Source organism: Podarcis vaucheri (genome assembly GCF_965113315.1).
Source record: "Podarcis vaucheri genome assembly, chromosome: 5".
Taxonomy (NCBI): Eukaryota; Metazoa; Chordata; class Lepidosauria; order Squamata; family Lacertidae; genus Podarcis; species Podarcis vaucheri.
The window spans coordinates 66,948,144-66,954,143 of NC_138763.1; the positions used below are offsets into that span (position 1 = coordinate 66,948,144).

At 51.7% G+C, this 6,000-nt stretch overlaps 1 protein-coding gene across 5 annotated transcripts in view; it reads right to left on the bottom strand.

Annotated features, from left to right (window-relative positions):
- ASAH2 (N-acylsphingosine amidohydrolase 2) overlaps positions 1-5,773 on the bottom strand; it is a 58,116-nt gene extending 52,343 nt beyond the window's left edge. The window contains exons 1-2 of one of the 5 annotated variants that reach the window (XM_082222056.1): positions 5,671-5,773; positions 5,187-5,284 (exon numbers count right to left, since the gene is read on the bottom strand). The gene's annotated coding sequence lies outside the window, so the exon portion shown is untranslated. Of the gene's footprint in view, positions 1-5,186; positions 5,397-5,666 lie in introns of those variants that run through there. The other 4 variants (XM_082222054.1, XM_082222057.1, XM_082222058.1 and 1 more) reach the window with 4 other exon arrangements.
- Positions 5,774-6,000: the final 227 nt, after the last annotated feature.

Consider the following 6,000-nt stretch of genomic DNA (forward strand, 5'->3'; position numbering starts at 1 on the left):
GACTCTGAACCCATACAAATGTTATTTGAGGAGGGGTTATCCCCTACGGTGAAGGATGAGCTTTCCCGCACACCCCGCCCACAGGGGATGGATCAGCTGACCAAGGCTGTGCTTGTGATTGGCGTACAGCAGGAAGCGCGGGCCCAGGACAGGGGGGAAGGGAGAGAGCAACGTTGCCATGACTACCGCATTCCTGAGATACCAAAGCAGCCTTCCCCGCCAGCGGAGCCAATGGAAATATATGGGGCACGCGCGCGGGAAGTTTCAAACGCCAGCGAAGGGCGCAAAAAGGAGGGAAAGGATTGGAAAACCACCAAGAAGTGTTTCCTTTGCCAGCGGCCAGGACATTTTGCCAGAGCCTGCCCTCAAAGAAAGGCCTGGCAAGGAATGGTGGTAACCGCAGGGGCTGAGGAGGAGGTGGTAAAGGAACAGGGAAACGGGAACGTTTGGCTGCCACTCAAGGGGCACAGCAGCCAGGCCAGCAACCAGTAAAAGTGCCCCAACCAGACCCCCCCCAAAGGCAGCAATAGCCATCGAAGTGGTGCTAGAACTCCTGAACGGGCACCCAGTCAAGGTGAAAGGGATGCTGGATTCAGGCAGCTCCTGTAATTTTATCAGCAAAGACTTTGCGTTAGAGCACCAACTCCACTTACTACCTTTGGATTTCCCCTTGCAAGTAACCACCATTGATGGCAGGGAGCTTCTAGGAGGGGAAGTGACACACCAAACCCCACCAATGAGAATGAGGGTGTCCAGGCACTCGGAGACCATCGCCTTTCACGTCGCCTCACTAGCAGGGCCCCCAATAATATTAGGGATGAGCTGGCTGGCACAACATGATCCAGTGGTGGCGTTGCATCAGAGGACAGTCACCTTTGGGTCAGCTTACTGCCTAGAACACTGTCTAGGAGGAGAAACCCCAAGGATGAGCATGGCCAGAGTGGCTGGGATGGCTGTGGAGCGGAAGGGAGAGGTGCCGCCGCAATATGCACATCTGCGGGAGGTCTTCAGCGAGAAGGAAGCAGATAGACTGCCACCCCATAGGCCCTTTGACTGCCAGATCAACTTGCTCCCGGGGGCTCAGCTGCCAGTGGGTAAGCTGTATGCCATGTCGGACAGGGAGATGAAGGAGTTGCAGGAATTTATTGACAAGAACCTGAAAAGAGGCTTCATAAGAGAATCAAAAGCGGTGGGGGGCAGTCCGGTGTTCTTTGTGGATAAAAAGAACACTAATAAACCCAGGCTCGTTGTGGACTATAGGGCCGTCAATTTGGTGTCGGAACCCGTGACCTTCCCAATGCCCAGGATTGACGACATTTTAACGCGAGTGAGGAAAGGGAAATTTTTTACCAAGCTGGACCTGAGGGGGGCATACAATTTGATCAGGATGAGGTAGGGGGATGAATGGAAGACCACAATGTTCACACCCCTAGGGGCCTTTGAGTACCTAGTTATGCCTTTTGGATTACAGTCAGGCTCCACCTGTTTTCAAGCTTTCATGCACCACGTGTTGGGGTCTCTGCTGTACAAGAACTGCGTAGCCTTCTTGAACGACGTCTTAATTTATTCGGACAACGAGGAGCAACATGTTAGAGACGTCAGGGAAGTGTTACAAAGGCTGCAGAAGCACCAGTTGTGGGTCAAGCTGGAAAAATGTCAGTTTCACGCCAGAGAAGTCGAGTTTCTGGGGTACAAGTTGTCTGACAAGGGCCTAGCGATGGACCCAAGCAAGGTGCAGGCAGTGCTGGAGTGGAAGGCTCCCAAAACACGGAAGGACGTGCAGAGGTTCCTAGGGTTCAGCAACTTCTACAGGAAGTTCATCAAGAACTTCGCCCACTTGACAGCGCCCATCACGGATTGTCTCAGTAGCAAAAAGAAGTTTGTGTGGACAGAAGAGGCCCAGCAATCCTTTGAAAGACTGAAGAAGGCGTTCGCATCGGAAGAGCAACTCCTGCACGTAAATCTGGAGAAACCCATGAGGCTAGAGACTGACGCGTCCAACAGAGCCATTGGGGCGGTCCTTTTGCAGCCAGGGAGGAGCGAGAAGGAATGGAAACCGTGCGCCTTTTTCTCAAGAAAACTGAGCAAGTCGGAGCAAAACTATACCGTGTATGACCGCGAACTGCTGGCGATCTACGTGGCCTTTCGTCGCTGGCGTCATCTGCTGATAGGGGCGCAACAACAGATCCAGGTTTGCACAGATCACAAGAACTTGGAGTACTGGAGGACCGCACGAGTACTCAACCAGAGACAGATTCGATGGGCACAGGAGTTCTCCAAGTTTTTCTTTTAAATCTGATACGTGCCCGGAGAGGAAAACGTAAGAGCAGATGCTCTCTCGTGTAAACCGGAGTATTTGGAAGGAGAGGGGCCGCCGGAGAAACGACACATGATCCCTGAGGACCGATGGGTGTGTGGGAAACGAGAACTAGCTGGGCTGACCAGAAACGATGGGTTCGCACAAACTAAAATCCGGGAGCTCCGAGAGGGAAGAGGGACCCAAGAAGGGTTTGAAGAGAAGGAAGGGGTACTGTACTATAGGGGAGCGCTGTACGTACCGGGGGAGAACCTAAAGGGAAAGGTACTCAAACAACTCCACGACAACCCCACAGCGGGGCACTTTGGACAGCACAAAACCATGATGCTGGTCACCAGGCAGTTCTGGTGGCCCAGGGTGAGGGAGGATGTACAGGAATATGTACGGGGGTGCGACCGCTGCCAAAGGGCAAAAGGGGAGAGGGCTGCCCCCGCAGGATTACTGGAACCCTTACCCACACCGGGAAAACCCTGGGAGGTGGTGTCCATTGATTTCATGACAGATTTGCCCAAGTCACAGGGAAAGACAGCAGTCATGGTAGTGGTCGACCTACTGACAAAAATGTGCCACTTTATAGCTTGCTCGCATGCTGTAACGGCAGAGGAAACAGCCCGGTTGTTTGTGGAGCACATCTTCAGGCTGCATGGCGCCCCCTTGAGGGTTCTCTCTGACCGCGGAAAACAATTTACTCCCCGGTTCTGGAGGAAGCTCATGAGCTTGCTGCAGGTCGAAGTGGGTTTCTCGACGGCGAGACACCCGGAGACCAACGGGCAAGCAGAAAGAGCGAACAGTATACTCCAGCAATACCTACGCTGCTACGTCAGCGAGAGGCAGAACGATTGGGTAGAGAAACTAGCGCTGGCTGAATTCGCGTACAATAACGCGGAACACGTGTCCACGGGAATGAGCCCATTCATGGCTAACCATGGGTGTCATCCCAGGGCCTTCCCGGGGAGTGGGGAGGAAAACTGGAGCGTACCCGCAGCAGAGCAGTTTGTGAAAGAAATGGAGGCCCTGCACCAGCAACTTAAGATGAACTTGGAGCGGTCCAAGGAAACTTACAAGAGGCATGCAGACAAGCACCGCAAGGAAGGGGAAACCATACGGGTGGGGGACCCGGTGTGGTTGTCCACCCAAGGACTACTTTTCAAAGGGGGGTGCAAGAAGTTGCAGCCCAGACGGCTGGGACCTTTTGAGGTAACACAGCAAGTAAATCCCGTGGCATTTAAGCTCAGGTTGCCAGATAGCATGAAGATACACCCGGTTTTCCACAGGTCCCTGCTCTCACCGCATAGGGAGGGGCGGAGATTCCAGGGGCAAGAGGGAGAAGCCACCACACACCCGCAGGTAGAAGAAAGGGAACACCATCACAGGGCCACGGAAATACTGGACTCAAGGTGGCGAGGGCGCCAGGTGGAGTATTTGGTAGCTTGGGAGGGGGAACCCGGGTCCGAAAACACGTGGGTTCCCACAGAAGCCTTCAATGACAGCTATCTGGTGGAGGTATTCCACCGCCGGTTCCCGGACAAACCCAAACCCCTAGAGAGGTTCTGGGAGGAGCAATTTGGACCCACAGACGATGAAGAGGGGTTTGAGGGATTTTCTGACTCCGATGAGGAGGGAGAGGTTTTTTCCGAATAAGAAAAATCAGACGGGGAGGACCACCCAGTTGGCAGATATAAGAGCGGGTGGGAAGCGGGTTTCGAATCCACAGAAGATGGTGACAGTTCCTTCCGGGGGTTCCCCGCCTCGTCGGCCGACGAAGAGGACAAAGTTGATTCCACAGGTTGGTCCAGGGGTGGAGGGGGTCCTGGGGGGGGAGGTGGATGTCAGGGAACTGACATCGGAGGGAGAGGCGAAGGGGAGGCTCTCAGATGATGCTGGCGAAGGACCCAGCAGCAGGGGGAGAAACAGCTCAGTAGAGGGGGAAGCCAATCAGCGCAACACCAGGGATAAAGGGGGGCAGACGGGGGAATTGGAGAGAGGGCTCCAGGACTCTTCACAGGACATCAGTCAGGAGAGCCCAGGTCCTCCGCTACCCATGCCTTCCCTGCGCAGAAGACTCCCGCGCAGTGAGAGGAGGAGGAGACTGGGTGTCAAACAACTTTTATGTTGGAAGAGGTTCAAGAAACGCCCACTGACGGATTCTGCCAGTGACTGAGACAGCCATGATGAGAAGGGGCTGTGCAGTCAGAAAGGTTTAACAAGGCAAATTAACCGAGAAAGGCACCAGCTTATGCACGAGTAACTCATACCTATTACAGATTGTTTATCCCAATATCCTTGCATTTCCCATTTGCAAAGAAAGGATCCTGCGCTCTGTGTCTCAGGCCTGATTAACCTGGGCATGCACAGCAAAGCTGTTGTTTAAAGTTCACAATCTAGTTCCACCCTAACAGGGGTTCGTGACCACTTTTTACCCCACAGTCTTCCAGCGACTTAAAACACTATTAAAAGCATAATTAATTACACCATAAAGCAGAATAAAAACAACCCCCCATAACAGCTGCAGAAAGCTTTGACGGTGCACTAACAACACAAGAGCATCACTTTCAATCCAGTGAAAGCCTGAGGAGGGAAGGGGAGAAGATAAATATTTACCTGGTGCTAAAAAGGATAGTTTTGGACAGGAAGCCACAACTGAAAAGCCCCTCTCCCTTGTCGCCACCCTCGGAGGGGACTGTACATGACAACAGCATTGATTTTGACAATAAAAGGGACACACTTGAGCAGGTCAGTCCTAGGGACTTTCAGTCCCTCAGATTGCAATAAAATTTACTTCCAAAGAAATGCACAGGACTGTAAACATGATTATTATCTATTTGCGCAGGAGACAATCAATCAATGAGTAAATACGGAAATAAGGCACCTGCGATATCGGATAGGAGCTCTGCTGGATCTCTTACAAGACCTGTGTAGTACATATTCCTGCCCCCCACAGGGCTCAGCTTACAGTGGAAGGTAACTCTGCTGGAGAGGAGGGAAAGTTCTTCACTCAAAGCTCACAACATCAAAACAACAAAACAAAACAGGGCTAACATGGTGCTCATGGAGAAACAAAGGAATTCTGAAAGTCACAGGACACATCTATGTCACAACATACATCTAATCTATACATCTTCCAAACATCGCTGTGAAGCATCAAGACAAAACCACTCTCAAGAAAGTTGCCTCACACTCCTTCCCTTCTCTTCCTACTCAAGCACAGCAAGTGGCAAGCTAGTGATCTGAGTTTCTAATATTTGTTTGGCCATCCTCTTGCTCCTCTTTTTCCTCCCCCATAAAAGATTATGGTTGATATGGTTGACCTAGTTTAATCTTAAAAGGAAGAGACTGGAATGCAGCATACTCACTTACTGCATGATCCCACGAGATGGGTGCTCACAGTAAGCTGCCTCTTGCTTTTGTGTCTTAAATATACCTATGTAAGTAGCTATTATGAGGACTCTGACCCTCCCAGCAAGTGACTCATTAGCTTCCCAACTGAGTAGGCGTCTCTAAAATGGGAAACCTGGGCTTTACCACTAGGGCACAGGGTAAGGCTCATATGAAAGAATACTCCTCTATCCCAAAACTACCACTAGTGTAACTAGCCCTCAAAACCCTCTCCCCAGAAAAAAAAAACTAGACTTGAAGGACAAGAGTTATAGCCTGTCAGGGACTGATCAGATGGGGCGGAGTGG